The sequence below is a fragment of the Macaca thibetana genome, chromosome 7 (assembly GCF_024542745.1).
Source record: "Macaca thibetana thibetana isolate TM-01 chromosome 7, ASM2454274v1, whole genome shotgun sequence".
NCBI classification, from domain to species: domain Eukaryota; kingdom Metazoa; phylum Chordata; class Mammalia; order Primates; family Cercopithecidae; genus Macaca; species Macaca thibetana.
In genome coordinates, this window is record NC_065584.1 from 68,307,266 (window position 1) to 68,324,655 (window position 17,390).

The window sequence follows — 17,390 nt, forward strand, 5'->3', positions numbered from 1 at the left end:
TAGTAAACACTGGCCAGCAAGCATGCATTCTAACTTCTTTTAATATAATGGGACTAAATCCCTTGCACCATTTCCCAATCCCTTGCACCTAGGATTCTAGATTTAAGTTCCTACAATCAGATGTTAAACTTCTAGGTTGAATGTCCAGGAATGACACTCAGCCTAGAGTCTGCAATCCAATTTTGTTTATGTGCCTTAGAATTGCAGTGGCACAGCCTGGGAGAGCAGCTGTAGCAAATGTTTCCTAACTTAGTAGGCTATTTTCCACTGATAGCAGAGGCTCTAGAGCTAATAGCTGTGATGGTATCTTTCTTATACCATGGCTTTCTGATGGTAGCAAAGGCATAATCCCTTGACAGCCAGTGTCGCTTTGGGAACCATTCCTGGACACAACATAAAATCTGTGAGTCATTTAATGCTCCGTGATGAATATCTTACTGCTTAAACTAGCTAGAGTGCATTTTACTCTCCACAACTGAACACTAACCAAAATACTATTGTTATTATTTCTTCTGGAAAAGATTTCCACATGGGAAGGAAAAGATTTGTGACCAGGACGGCAACTCAGAGGCAGATTTCACCCTGAATAGTTGTCTCTAAGTTACTGCAGGTGGTAATCACACTCATAAACAAAGAATGGCAAGCAATCGTTTGTAATCAGCTTGAGTGAGCATTCAGGGTGTTGAAATTTGGTGTACCATTTAAAAATATCTCTGAATGTCTTGACAGTAACTTAGTTTAGTAAAATATCATGCTATCACTTTGCAATATGTTCCATTCAAGATGAGATTTGGGTGGGGACACAGCCAAACCACATCAGCATGTATCAGTATTTTTCTACATAAACACTTTCTAGGAATAGTAACCACCCATCTTCATGCACCTGCAGGCCCTGGAAAGGTCAAGCACAGAGTCGGAACTCCAGTAGAAAGCATAAGAGAACTCAGAATTCAGGTCTTTTTTCTGCTAGGACCTTAACGACATTCTGTCTGAATTTATCTGCTCTTTTTCCTCTATTCACCTCTGTACCTTTGAGAAGCTCTCAGTATCATACCATCTACCTTTAACCTTGCTTTACTGTAAAGAACTGATGAACAGCTGAGAAACCTTGTGCTGCTCTCCATGACTTTGACTTCTATGATCCCAAGATTATTTTCAAGGCGAACGAACAATAGCCATAAAATAGACCCAGTAAATTTTTGTGGCAGATCGTCTGGCAGCAACAAATATTTATTGAGTGCCAAAAGTATAAAGTATTCCAGGTAGTTGAGATACATATCAAAAAAATAGACCTAGTTCCTGCTCTTAACTCACAGGCAGGGGCCATTTCATGTCTGAGTGTTTCTGCTTGCTTGTAATGTCACTGAGATCAAACTGGAACAATAACAAAAAGCACAGATGCAGACCTTAATCTGTGATGTGTTTCTGCACCTAAAAACAAACACAACAAAAATCTTTTTTACTATACCAAGTACTTTCCCCTCTGATAGTTTCCTCGGGCCTGGAAAAGTCTAGAAAATAGTGTGTGAAAAAACAACAAAATAAATTATCTGGAAATTTTCTATATATTCAAAAGGGTTTGTGAAGCCCAGGCATATGCATTTATCAAAATTTATCTAGTGGTAAACTTAACATTTGGATTTCACTGTATGTAAATTTTACCTCAAAAATAAAAAGAAGTTTGAAACAAGTATTATACTCCAGTTAATTATGTTCACGCTAAAATGTCTACGAGTAAATTATACTAATGTCTGCAACTAACTTTAAAAATAAATAAAATCAAAAAATAAGATGGTTGCTTTAATAGAGGTGTCTTTAAATATAATAGTAATAATAAGTAATGATAGTAATTATAAGGTGGCTAGATGGATGGGTGGTTGGATGGATGAAAAGGCAAATATGATACGATGTTAACAACAGTAGAAACTCGATGACATATTCTTTCAACAATTCCTTCCATCTTTCTTTATACTGAAATTTTTCAAAATAAACATTCGGGAGGTGAGGGGAAAGTCCACTATAGCAGACCAATCGCAATTTGCTGAACCACACCGAGTCACACAAAGAACTCTTGCTATCGTTTGAATGTGTCCCCCAATATTCATGTGTTGAAAACTTAATCCCCAATGCAACAGTGTTAGGAAATAGGACCTTTAAGAGGTGATTAGGTCATGAGGATTCTGCCTTCATGAATGGATTAATGCCATTATCTTGAGAGTGAGTTATTTCAGGAGTAGGCTCATGATAAAAGAATGAGTTTGGCCTCCTTTCTTCTATGCAGTGTACTCTCTTTCCATGTTATGAGTCAGCAATCGATGCAACCCCTTGATCTTGGACTTCCCAGCCTCCAGAACCATGAGCCGAATAAACTTCTATTCCTTATAAATTAGTCTGTGGTGTTGTGTTATAGCAGCATAAAATGGACCAAGAATAAACACTAAAGGAAAAACGAAACAAAAACAACATCAATGGCAAATAAGGTAAATACTGATAGTCGGATAGGAACTGGAATTTATTTTCTAGGCAAATGGAAGATGGATGGAGGAGTAGAGAATATTAACAAACTCATTAATACCCTGCTTAGCAAAAACCTGCAACCAACACAATTTTCTTAATTTAAATAAATAATTTGCAGGGAAGTGTTTTTTAAAGCATTTTTATTACATTGAAATTAATGTCGTGCTTTCTGTTTCAGGGTAATAAACTGGCACTGCTGCCTTTTGGCAATTGTGGGGAGGAGGAGGAGGAAGGGAGGGATTTTTGTTAAGTGAAGGGCTCACTACCTCAGAGCACATTAGTGGGTTTGGAGGGGAGAAAGAAAGAGGAAGAGAGAGAGAAGAAGAGGGAAAAGGGAGGTAAAGAAAAGGAGAAAGAGGTAGAGTGAAGAAGGAATGGAGAAGAGAGAAAAAAAATCGAAATTACAGGGCTGAACAGGGAAAAAGAGGAGTCAACTGGATACAGAAAGGCTGACAAAAAGAAATTCAGTAAAATTCCATAGTGGTGGGTGGCCAAGGAACATTTTGAGACAAGAGAGGCTGCCTGATCCATTAGAGGTTGTTTTGTTGCTGCTGTATACACTCTGCTGCTATCCTTTCCTCAAATCTTCACTAAAGGCACTTAAAATCATGAATGTTTTATGTGAATGGGCTTTTAGTGGACATCAAGCAGGGAGCTCGGTTTTGTTTCTGGGTCAGCGCCGTGCAGAAATCTTGAGAAGGGCTTCTGACTCCCACAGGCCTTGGAAGGGGAGGTGTTCAAGTCAATTTTATGTAGATCTTTCAGGATGAATGAGAAGCAGGGGAGGAATGAGACAGCAGCTTATTCAAGGAAAAGCTGGCCTGCAGAGAAAAAAATTTCAAAACCACTTTTTCTTACCCATTTTTAACCCAGAAGACCCTCATTACCAGGACTGGAAAATCAGGAAAGTCATTTTCATCCTTACATCCGTCTTTTTTTAATGAGATTACACTGCCACCTACTGGTATTGATAAAAAATACCTTTTATAATAATTTTAAACTTTGTGAGCCTTAATCTTTCATTTACTGACAAATTCTTCCCTTGTATGGGAACACAGATTTGCATAAGATGAGTTCTTTGCCTGCAAAATTTTATCCTCTAATAGTAATCTTAATGAAAACAACTTGTAGCCCTTCAGAATTCAGACACCATTTCAACAGTAAAACCTTTCTTTATAGAGGTTTCCCATCCTTCTTAACCAGAACTGACAACTCTCTCTTTTGAGAATATATACTATCCATTGTATTTAGTTGATTACTTGATTATACTGTCACCCATAACTAGACCATAAACTCCTAAGATTCAGGGACTATATCTTTTCTGCATTTATATTCCTAGCACCTGGAACAGAACCCGCACATAGCTAATAAATATATAATAAATGAATAAATGATTGATGATCAATCAAAAAGTATAAACAAAGCAAACATCACTTTATATAAACTTTTTTTAAAAAATTAAATAAACATTTCAACATCAAGTATATACATTATGTACTTCCTTGTCTATGGAGTGGCTTTTACTTTGCCCAATTTTCCATTTTACAAAATTCATATACATGAAATCAGAATAAAAAAGATATGTGAAGTTAGGTTTTCCCATTGGCATATAATTCATAAACTCTTAATTACCATAAGGTAATCTAAAACAAGATATTCTTAAGAGAATCAACTAAGAGGAAAATTTAGCATAAATAAATTTTATTTATTTAATAATGAGTCAGCACTGCTAAGGGACAAAGAAACTTCAGATTTGTAGTACTGAAACTATTCATATTACTTACATAACCCAGAATCATGAACAGGGTTGAGTTTGAGATTTGAGATCCTCATATTGATTATAGGGAACCCTAAGGCACCCAGGGCCTCTCTTTAGAAACTGATTACTCCATAGGGAGAAGACACTCAGACCTTAACCAACTCTCCTATCTGAATTTAAACAAGAATGTCTAAAGCACTCTCTTTAAAGCCCTCTCTCTAAAGGAACTTCCAGGGAGCATGGCCACTCACTTTGAGTCAATAAAGGGTCAAAGAAGTGTGGGCAGTAAGGCGCCACACCTTGTGACATGGCCCTGTTTCACAATGCAATTTTCACAAGGGTCTACACACACATTCTTAGCCAATAAGCTGGACACCTCTTGTACTGAGCAAAACTGGATGTGAATTCTATTTTCCTCCCATTTGCTTCAGAATTCCTATTCCATCCATTCTTATTTTCCTATTTTCCTTTCTAAGGCTGATCTCATCCCTTCCCAGTCAAGTTCTGAGACCTAAATTCATAAACCATCTTCTTCTTTTCCTCATTTTCCTCTCCACCAGTTCCTCCCTACATACCAACACACCAAGTCTCTTCTATCTTGGAGGCAAAAAAAGTCCTCCATGAGTCTTTTACTCTGAAGAGTCAGGTGGCATATCCTAGTATCTTCTTCCCTTCACTGCAATCTTCATAAAAGACTTCAACTGCTGCAATTCTCTTCTCCCTTTTATGGCACAATTGCTTGAAACTGAGTTTCCCAGGTTTGTGTCTTGGTACCACTTTCCCTGAAATTACCAATAACCTTCAAGTTGCCAATTCCGTTACTCCTGCTCAACTTCTGACACTTTATGCAACAGTGATCACCTCTCTCTACTGCTGCATGCTTGCCCCACATTTACACTCCCAACCTCTGCACACTTCTCCTGAATAGTTCTCACTTTCCTTCCCTAGGACCTCTTTTGCCTTCTGCCTCTAAAATAGAAAGTAGAAGATGTACTAAACACTTTAGTCCTCATCTTGTTCTCACTTGACATGCTCTTCCTTAGGGATTTCATCTATTATTTTTGTCCTTCCTCCCTTCATTGATTTAACAGAGGTCTATTATTAGCCAATGATGTGACAGGTACTTTTCCTGGAGCTTGTGATTCAGCAATGAACAGGAATTACAAGATCCCCATTATCATGAGCTTATATTCTAGTGTGTGTATGTGTTAGAGGAAGGAGGGTGGCCAATGATAGATACTAAACAAATTAAAAGGCAAATAACCAAGAAAGTATCAAAATAACTTTGCACCTGAGCCTATGAGTTTAGCTTTCCCAAGGCTGGCAAATGTCAGCCCGACAGCATCTTGCTAGGGAGCTTGCCAGGCGAGGCTTCTGCGTGGAAGTGAAGATGGAGGCTCAGAATGAGCCACCCTGGCTGAGCTGACTCCAGCTCATATCCAAAGGGCTCCCCAATACCAGACGCTTTGTTAACCAGCAGCATCACTAGGCTCTGACTAAATTGTGGGAGAAGTAATCCAAATGCTGAGAGAGAGCAACAGCAGCCAGCAAACAAAGGACATCGCCATGGCAACCAGAGGAGCCTTGGGATAATATGCAAATCTGGGAATCCTGCCTTCCTTAAGCCATAAGATCATAGAAGCCACCCCTGTACCACATACTCAGATGTTGTCTTAGGGAGAGAAGCTATCTGAGACCCTGAACAATTATTCCAAGACACTAAGCATTATTGAAATGAAATGCTTAAATTCTTACATAAGACTAAGCTTTAAACCTGATTAAATCCATTTTCTTGTGTTAGCTGTTGTCTATGTTTTGTTCCTCCATGATCCTAACCCCCAGTAATCAGCAGGTTGAAGATTATAATGGGTATATTAGAGGCGACAACAATCTTTTCTCCCATACTTCTCAGTTATAAAATGGGTAGGATTATGACACAGCTATGTGTTTGTCTAGAATTCTGACTCCTTTCTTGAGTTTTGTACCAGCATTTCTAATAGTCTCCTGGTATAAAATAAAGTTTGTGTCTCCAACCTACAGAGCAACTTTTTCCTAAATATTTTGTCTCAATTAAAATTAATTTCTGCATGATGTTTTTAGTTGGCTCCCTAATGGAATAGGTTCCTTTTTCCATTCTGACACACACATTCTCTTTTGGTTCTCAAATTATTAATGTTATTTATCTCTCACTGTTATACTTCTTCTGAGAAAACCAGAACCATGATATTGTAAAAACCAGAGATGATTCTACAAAGGCTGTGAATGGCCCTCATTTGCAATCTTATTGCGCCCAATCTTTTCTTCATTGCCATTGCCTTGCTGCTAAAACAACAGATGTACCCTCCCTCTAGGCCCAGAGACTATGGAGGAAAAGGTGGGTGTGTGAGGTTGTAAGGGCCAGTTTATAGAATTAGTTCAGACTCTCCAAATCCAGGACAAGCACACAGATTGCCTAAAGAGCTGGCAAATTTTTGAGAGACTTTTCCTCCTAAGCCATCTTGTGGTCCCTTTCCATCCATCCCAACCATAAAGAATTTCCTGCTTTCCATAGAATTAAATGAGAATTACTAAGAGAATATCAAGACACCTGGTGACAGAGCCTTCTCAGTATAGTTGTTCCCAGTTATGGGGTTTACACAAATAAAGACATAATAAGAAATTTTTCAGCCACCTTAAGATAAATTACTAAAGAGATTGCAAAAGGCATTGCAGAGCAACAAAATCTCTAAATTCCTTAAGCTTAAAATGGTTTTAGCAAAATGCTTATGTTTTATATAGATAATGGCTACAAGTTGGTAACTAACACCAAGATTGTAGTAGCTCAATGCATAGAACTGATAAGTCAGTTTCATAACCTTACTTTTTGGCTTTGGTTTTTGGCTCTTATGTTGCTTAAAAGGTTTTAAGGGTTGATGGTTACCTGCCCACCTCCATTCTTGACTGGCATAAAATGTTTAGTTGGCTGTAAGTCTTTTGGCTCTAAGTCCCTCTACCATAAGGGTCCCACTGAGGGACAGGATGGACCTGGAGCAGGTAGCCACATCACCCCAGCAATGATATGGGACAAAAGAAAAGTCTGGCAGGTCTTGGCCAAAAGGGAAAGAATGTAAACTAAAAATAAAATTCTAAACCCCTTCAAATGATTAAACAGACCATTTCTTGGCCAAGGTAACCTCAGAGCAACCTTGAAAACTGAGTTCTCAGTCTTGATGGGATGGAGAAGTCAGATACATCTCATACTCCCTACCTTTCTAACCATAATTAGCCTTTCTTCCCTAAGGGCTTAGCAGAAACTAGCCCTTTCAAAAGACTACACCACTGATATCAAACAAAAGCCTGATGCTGCCCTTCCTTTTCACCCGGTAAGAGACCAATGACCATGGAGTGGTTCTGGCCAATCTACGAAGAATGTACATAAGGGTTTTAATGTCCTCTGCTTCACCTTTTGGCATCAGAGGGCCAACAATTCCACCCTCAGATCGTGCTAACACTGCCATATTTTGTACATGAGACCCATGAAGGCGTATAAAGCTCAATTATGCATGCACATGTTTCTCCTTTCATAAATACTCATGACTCCTTCTATAACTTATTAAATATGTATATTTGGCCATTCTGCTCAGCATAAATTCCTGCTCTCTTTGCCCACCCCCGCCCCCTTGAAGTATCTGTTTATGGCTTCTGGCCGGAGGCTATGCTTCCTAGCCTGTCAGAATGGCCACCTGTAGGCTGCAACCCTTTGTGAGAAATAAGGTTCTCCTATCCAAATTAAAAATAAATGAGAAATTAAAAATAAATAAATTGGCCAGGCGCTGTGGCTCATGCTTGTAATCCCAGCACTTTGGGAGGCCAAAGCAGGTGGATCACTTGAGGTCAGGGGTTCAAGACCAGCCTGGCCAAAATGTGAAAACCCATCTCTACTAAAAGCAAATAAAAAATTAGACAGGCATGGTAGTGAGCACCTATAATCCCAGCTACTCAGTAGGCTGAGGCAGGAGAATCACTTGAACCCAGGAGGCAGAGGCTGCAGTAAGCTGAGATTGTGTCATTGCACTCCAGCCTGGGCAACAAAGCGAGACTCCATCTCAAATAAATAAATAAATAAACAAACTTCTGATCTTCCTAATCAATCAGATTAGGAACTTTAAGGTCTCCAAAATGTCACAAGCCTAACTTAAAATTCCACTCATAAATCGTTAATTTATATTCTCACTGCCGCTCTGCTAGCTCAGGGCCTCAACTCTCATCTAAAAGATTGCCAAGCCTTTTAATTGGTTTTCCTGGAAAAGGGGCATGAGAATGGACCTAGGGAGGTAAACACGAAGTGTGAGGATCTTTGGGTAACTCATTAACACCCACCAGAGAACATTCTCCATGAAGAAGGCACTAAACAAGTAAGTATACAGAATACTAACCAACTGAAATTATCCAGCTTCTGTCATTGGTCGTCTTACTGCTAGTACAATCTGGGACAAAGCAGCCATGGTAACAGGGATGGAGGCTATGCATGGGCCCAACAGTATGGGCTCTCTCTCAACAAGGCTGAACTAGCTACTGCCATACTACTACAGATTATCCAACCTACCAGTAACAGACACAAAGCTGAGCCCCCAATATAGCACATTCCCTCAAAGAAATCAACCAGACAGTTGTTGGTAAATGGATTACACTGGAATCTCTCCGCTCCAAAAGTAGAAATAAATCACTTAGACAAGAATCAACATATATTACAACATGGATTTGACCTTTCTGCCTGCTGAGTCTTAGCCAGAACCACTATCTGAGAGCTTATGCTTCTGGTTCACTTTAACCATATTCCACATAACATTGTCTTGGATCAAGGGGCTCTCTTTACAGCAAAGGAGATGTGAGCATATGACCATGGTGTGAACACAGCAGTAGCTAGTTCAGCCTTGGTGAGAGAGAACTCATACTTTTGGGCCCGGGCATAGCCTCCATCCCTGTCACCATGGCTGCTTTGTCCATTATGCCAGCACTAAGAGGGCCAATGACAGAAGCTGGATAATTTCAATTGGTTAGTATTCTGTATACTTACTTGTTTAGTGCGTTCATGGAGAATGTTCTCTGGTGGACGTTAATGAGTGATCCTTTTCTTTACCGCAAAGGAGATGTGAGCACATGACCATGGTACCCACCGTTTCTATCACAAAATGCAACATTCAGAAGCTTCTAGTATGACAAAGCAATGAAAGGTCATTCTAAAGGCATGCCTGAGACAAACCCTTAAAGATGATACCATTTGAGGATAGGGTGACCTGCTCCAGGATGAGGTTATACCTGAAATCAAAAACCATTGTACAGTGACCGCATCTGCAATAGGTAAAATGCAGACAGGAAACCAAGGGGAGCAGCAGGAATGGCCCCACTTGCTGTCATTCTCAATGGTCAACCCACTTAGCAATTTTTATTTTTATTTTTATTTCTCATCCCTGCAATGCTAGGTTCTATTAATCTAGAGGTCCTGGTCCCAACAATGGACATGGCCCATTAAACTTTAAGCTGCAACTGCCACCTGGTCATTTCATACATTTTGGGCCAAGAGACCAGAGGGCAAGAAAAGGAGTCACCATCTATGCAGGGCTAATAGACCTTGATCATCAGGAAAAAGTGGGGCTTCTGTCACATGGTAAGTATAGGGAAGCATATTTTTATCACCCAGGTAATGAACACATTATGTTTGCCATATGAAGGGTATAAATGAAGGGTATCTCTTCATACTCCTTTGCCCAATTTTGATAGCAAATGAACAAATTCTACAGTCACAGCGTCAGGAAAGCATGGTGACAAAGGCCTCAGTGACCCACAAAGTAAGTGGCTTAGATCAGTAGAGGGGTTAGTCAAGGGTAAGGGGAAATCTAGAATCAGTAGCAGAAGGAGACAATGAATATTAGTTGTGGCCTGAAGACAAGGTGTAATGAAAGAGATTGGAATAAATCCTAGTTACTCTCCTCTGTATTTCCAGAAAAAGAGACCAGTCAGAATACTAGAGCTGCTGTTCCCAGATGGGGTGAATATATTCTATGCAGCAAGTGAACGATGGTAGGGATTGCTCGGGTGTACTGTCCAGGACTTAGTTTAGTACCAATGCACTCTTCCCCAGCTGCAAGAATGTTGCATATGGGAGCTCACAACTGGCATCTCCTCAGGAATTGCCTTCTATGAAAGGAGCTTCCTAACCCAAGGGTATGTCCCCTCCCTAGGGGAAGCCCACTTCAAATGACTGGTCCATGTTGGGTATAAAGGCCCAGCCCCATTGACCCAATTCAGAACAACTCTGAAGGGTCATCCTAGGTCCAGAACTCTCCATGTGCACAAGATGAACTGCATCACAACTCAACCTCCTCTGCCAGTGCTGCTTTGCTCATTCCCTTCCAGGTGATCTTATGAAAAGTACTTTCCAATCAATCTTCTGCATGTGCTCTCTGCCCTTTTGGCATGTGCCCATCTGTTTTTGATCATTCTCTTACTTTTTGGCAAGTAAAAACAATGCAGGCTTACTTTCTATCCCTCCTGCTCTGGAATGAGCCACCTCCAAAGAGTATACCTGAATTAGAAGAGAAATACCACAAGAGAAATTGGTGGAACTAGGTAACAGTCTTTTAAATTTTCTATGTGTTTGAAAGTTTTCAAATGGAAAGCTGGAGGAGAAAAAAAGAATACTTCTTTAAAACTTATAGAAAACATTTGCCAACAGTTGGTCATTAACCACTGAGACTGAAAATTGTATACACTGCCAAGATCATTGCTTACCACTATTTCCCTTCATTATCTTCTCATATCCTAGAGTCACTGTTCAAGCCCTTTTGTTGATTGGTGTATTTTCTCAAGACTTCTCTAATTTCTGAATTCTCACACATCTGCAAACCTCTTTCTCCCTACGAGGTAACTGATAGCTTAGCTTAGCCTAGCCTAGGATCTTCTAGTCTACTGCCATTACCCCACCACCTTCCAGTCTCTAGAGCTGCACACAGGAAATGTAATGTCTGTCTATTTGTTCTTTGCAAGTAATAATGTTTTTTTCTATCTGGAACCCTGTAAGATTTCATCATTATCTTTGGGGTTCGAAAGTTTTATAGGAATATGCCTATTATCTGTTTTTTTCTCATCCATCCTAAATAAAGCTTGGATTATAGTGAGAGACTGGGGCATTCTTCAACTTGCAGATGTAGGTTTCTTCTAATATAGATTTCTTACTATTTTTTCTCACAATTTCTTTTTTTTTCACCTCCTAGGACTCCTAATATTACATCTCTTGGATCTATCAAGTCTGTCCTCTCTCATGACTTCCTTTTATTTATAATTTAGGGGGCTTTTTTTAGTGGATTTATACATGTACATCATTTAAAACTTCTACAGGGTTTGATATGAAAAAATTAGATCTCCCCACATTTCAAATTTCTCACTCCCTGAATTGCTTTCAACTCTTTTTGCTGGTTTTTGGTATTTGCCCCAAATTCCTAAATAACATTCTTATAGTCTTATACTATTACTAACTTTAGTTATAGGCATTATTGTCTACATTATTTATTGCAGAAAATAATAATTTAAATATTTTCCAGATAAAAGCGCTAATTTCAACAAACATACACACACACACACACACACACACACACACAGACGACACACAGGTTATCTTGTTTCCCCAATAGCATTTTACCATGTTATAACAGATCAATATACATTGTTCATATCACTATCCATTGTTTATACTGACTATGTAAACATTATTGGTAACTAAATCATGTAGTTTACTATGATTATTTTCCCTAGAATTGAGAATTATTTTCATTTTTAACTTTTCTATGTACTTAACATTAATTTATCCACCCAGTTCTCCAGAACTGATATGAATCTATTCCCAATGCATTCAAACTCCTTAGGCAAATTCTACCAATTTCGTCTTCTTGAAGAAGTCTCTCCTTGAGACTTCTGGTCTCTTTCAATTTGAACTGCATTATTTACAGGTTGTGGCTTTTCACGAGCACTCAGTTAATCCTGTTGTCTCTCTTTTGTGTTGGATCCCATTTCCTCAATTTTGTTTTCTTCTTCCTAGGTTTATGCCATTATTTTCATGATGCACAAGCTCCAGCAATTTCATAGAAAGGGTATGGAAAAGAATCTTGAGTAAAATATCTTCATCATAATTTACTTCTCTGTATGTATTTGTTCTTAGTTTTTAGATATTTATTCCTCATAATTTTTCCAACCCACTAATTCAGTCAGGTCTCCACAGTGACTCTCCTTAAATCCATCTACTGAAGTTTTATTTCAAAGATTTGTTTTTCAGTGTCTCAGACCACAGTAAAATCAAATTAGAACTCAGGATTAAGAAACTCACACAAAACCACACAATTACATGGAAACTGAACAACTTGCTCCCAAATGCCTCCTGAGTAAATAATAAAATTAAGGCAGAAATCAAGAAGTTCTTCGAAATCAATGAGAATAAAGAGGCAATGTACCAGACTCTCTGGGACATAGCTAAAGCAGTGTTAAGACAGAAATTTTAGCACTAAATGCCCACATCAGAAAGCTAGACAGATCTCAAATCGATACCCTAACATCGCAATTAAAAGAACTAGGGAAGCAAGAGCAAACAAAAAAGCTAGCAGAAGACAAGAAATAACTAAGAGCAGAACTGAAGGAGACAGATACATGAAAAAAACCTTCAAAAACATCAATGAATCCAGGAGCTGGATTTTTTTAAAAAATTAACAAAATAGATAGACTAGTGGCTGGATTAATGAAGAAAAAAGATAGAAGAATCAAATATGCACAAGAAAAAATGATAAAGGGGGTATCACTATTGACCCCATACAAATACACACTACCATCACAGAATATTATAAACACCTCTACACGAAGAAACTAGAAAATCTAGAAAAAATGGATAAATTCTAGGACACAAACACCCTCCCAAGACTAAACCAGGAAGAAGTCGAATCCCGATACCAAGCTCTGAAATTGAGGCACTAATTAGTAGCCTACGAACTAAAAAAAGACCACGATCAGAGAGATTCACAGCCAAATTCTATCAGAAGTACAAAGAGGAGCTGGTACCATTTCTTCTGAAACAATTCCAAACAACAGAAAAAGAGGGACTCTTCCCTAACTCATTTTAAGAGGCCAGCATCATCCTGATACCAAAATCTAGCAGAAACACAAGAAAGAAAGAAAATTTCAGGCTAATACCCCTGATGAAGACTGATGTGAAAAGTACTCAATAAAATACTGGTAAACCAATGCCAGCAGCATATCAAAAAGCTTCCCAACCATGATCAAGTCAGTTTTATCCCTGGGATACAAGGCTGGTTCAACCTACACAAATCAATAAATGTAATTCATCATGTAAACAGAACTAAAGACAAAAACGACATGATTATCTCGTTAGATGCAGAAAAGGCCTTCAATAAAATTCAGCATCCCTTCATGTTAAAAACTCTCAATAAACTAGATATTGATGGAACATATCTCAAAATAATAAGAGCCATTTATGACAAACCCACAGCCAACATCATACTAAATGGGCAAAAGCTGGAAGCATTCCCTTTGAAAACTGGTACAAGACAAGGATGTCCTCTCTCACCACTCCTATTCAACCTTGTATTAGAAGTTCTGGCCAGGGCAATCAGGCAAGAGAAAGAAAAAAAAGAGTATTCAAATAGGAAGAAAGGAAGTCAAATGGTCTCTGTTTGCAGATGACATGATTCTATATTTAGAAAACCCCATCATCTCAGCCCAAAAACTCCTTAAGCTGATAAGCAACTTCAGCAAAGTCTCAGGATACAAAATCAATGGCAAAAATCACAAGCATTCCCATACAACAACAATATACAAGCAAAGAGCCAAATCATGAATGAACTCCCATTCACAATTGCTACAAAGAGAACAAAATACATAGGAATGGTCCGAGTGTGGTGGCTAACACCTGTAATCCCAGCACTTTGGGAGGCCAAGGCAGGCAGATCACGAGGTCAGGAGTTCAAGACCATCCTGGCTAACAGATGAAACCCCATCTCTCCTAAAAATACAAAAAAAATTAGCCAGGCATGGTGGTGCATGCCTGCAGTCCCAGCTACTTGGGAGGCTGAGGCAGAAGAATCACTTGAACCCAGGAGGCAGAGGTTGCAGTGAGCCGAGATGGCACCACTGCACTCCAGCCTGGGTGACAGAGCAAGACTCTGTCTCAAAAAAAAAGAAAAAGAAAAAGAAAATACCTAGGAATACAGCTAACAAGAAACGTGAAGGACCTCTTCAAGGAGAACTACAAACCACTGCTCAAGGAAATAAGAGAGGACACAAATGAAATAGCATTCCATCCTCATTGATAGGAAGAAACAATATCATGAAAATGGCCAAACTACCCAAAGTAATTTATAGATTCAATGCTATTCCCATCAAACTACCATTGACATTCTTCACAGAATTAGAAAAGACTACTTTAAATTTCATATGGCACCAAAAAGGAGCCCATAGAGCCAAGACAATCCTAAGCAAAAAGAACAAAGCTAGAGACATCATGCTACCTGACTTCAAACTATACTACAAGGCTACAATAAGCAAACCAGCATGGTACTGGTACCAAAACAGATATATAGACCAATAGAACAGAAGAGAGGACTCAGAAATAACACCACATATCTATAACCATCCGATCTCTGACAAACCTGACAAGAACAAGCAATGGGGAAAGGATTCCCTAGTTAATAAATGGTGTTGGGAAAACTGGCTAGCCATATGCAGAAAACTGGAATTGGACCCCTTCCTTACACGTTATACAAAATTAACTCAAGATGTATTAAAGACTTAAATGTAAAACTCAGAACCATAAAAACCCTGAAAGAAAACCTAGGCAACACTCTTCAGGACATAGGCATGGGCAAAGATTTCAGGACTAAAATACCAAAAGCAATTGCAACAAAAGCTAACATTGACAAATAGAATCTAATTAAGCTAAAGAACTTTAGCACAGCAAAAGAAACTATCATCAGAGTGAACAGGCAACCTACAGAATGGGAGAAAATTTCTGCAATCTACCCATGTGAGAAGTGTCTAATATCCAGAATTTACAAGGAACTTAAAAAAATTTCAAGAAAAAAAGAACCCTATTAAAAAGTGGTCAAAGAATATGAACAGGCACTTCTCAAAAGACGATATTTATGTGGCCAAGAAACATGAAAAAAAGCTCAACATCGCTATCGTTAGAGAAATGCAAATCAAAACTACAATGCGATACCATCTCACACCAGCCAGAATGGTGATTATTAAAAAATCAAGAAAAAGCTGATGCTGGCAAGGCTGTGGAGAAACAGGAATGCTTTTACACTGTTGGTGGGAATGTAAATTAGTGCAACCATTGTGGAAGACAGTGTGGCGATTCCTTGGGGATCTAGGACCAGAAATACCATTTGACCCAGCAATCCCATTACTAGGCATACACCCAAAGGAATATAAATCATTCTAATATAAAGACACATGCACACGTATGCTTACTGCAGCACTATTTACAATAGCAAAGACATGGAACCAACCCAAACTCCCATCAATGATAGACTGGATAAAGCAAATGTGGTACATATACACCATGGAATATTAAGCAGCCATAAAAAGGAATTAGATCGTGTTCTTTGCAGGGACATGAAAAGCTGGAAGCCATCATCCTCGGCAAACTAACACAGGAACACAAAACCAAACACTGCATGTTCTCACTCGTAAGTGGGAGTTGAACATGAGAACACATGGACACAGGGAGGGGGACAACACACACCAGTGCCTGCCGTGGAGTAGGGGGTGAGGGGAGGGAGAGTATCAGGACAAATACCTAATGCTTTCAGGGCTTAAAACGTACATGATGAGTTGATAGATGCAGTAAACCACCATGGCACATGTATACCTATGTAACTAACCTGCATGTTCCACGTATGTATCCTGGAATTTAAAGTAAAATAAAGAAAAAAAAAGATTTGTTTTCTACCTATGTATAGAATCTTACTTTCCTCAATGAAAGAATTATATTTGCTCATAGTTTTATAGAAACTTCCACAAAGCAAACCATAACAAATATTTCAAAGTAAACATGTAACAGGCCATAGTCATTGATCATAATACAGTAATATTACAAATAATTTTTAAACAGCTTGAAACATCATAATGACTTCAAAATTAATTTTTGATAAAAGAGAATAATTACAAATACTCTAGAGGCTAATGAAAAGGTGAATACTTTACATAAAAATGTATGGAACCCAGCAATAGCCACAGTTAGATAAAAATGTATGCCCCCAAATCCTTTCATTACAAAGAAGAATGAAACTGCAGAAACATTATTATGTTTACCTGAATTATTTTTAAGAAAAGTGAAGAGTGAATGAGTTGATGGATGAACAGATGTAATTGGTGATAAAAGGGAAAAAAGTAGTAGAATTGATAAATAATTCCAAGAGTTTTTTTAACCAAAAATATAAATAAACCCTTTATGGTACTGCCTAAGAATATAAGAGGAAAAAAAAAATATTAGCAAGACTAGGAATAAAGATAAATGTACGATTTTCTAGAGAATATAAATAATCCAAATTGAACCAAGAAGCAAATACAAAATGAATAATTAGCAAAGAAAAAAAAGGGAAGGTAACCATTATTTTAAATAACAATAGTAATAATAGCATTATATCCAAAAAACCTTCAAATCTGAGTTCTACCTAACTTTTAAAGAATGGGCATTTTGGCTGGGCGCGGTGGCTCAAGCCTGTAATCCTAGCACTTTGGGAGGCTAAGACCGGTGGATCACGAGGTCAGGAGATCGAGACCATCCTGGCTAACACGGTGAAACCCCGTCTCTACTAAAAAATACAAAAAAACTAGCCGGGCGAGGTGGCAGGCGTTTGTAATCCCAGCTACTTGGGAGGCTGAGGCAGGAGAATGGCGTAAACCCAGGAGGCGGAGCTTGCAGTGAGCCGAGATCTGGCCACTCCAGCCTGGGCGACAGAGCGAGACTCCGTCTCAAAAAAAAAAAAAAAAAAAAAGGGCATTTATAGTGTTATTTAAATTATCCCATACCAAATAAAAAGATGAAATCTTTCCCAATTCATTTCAT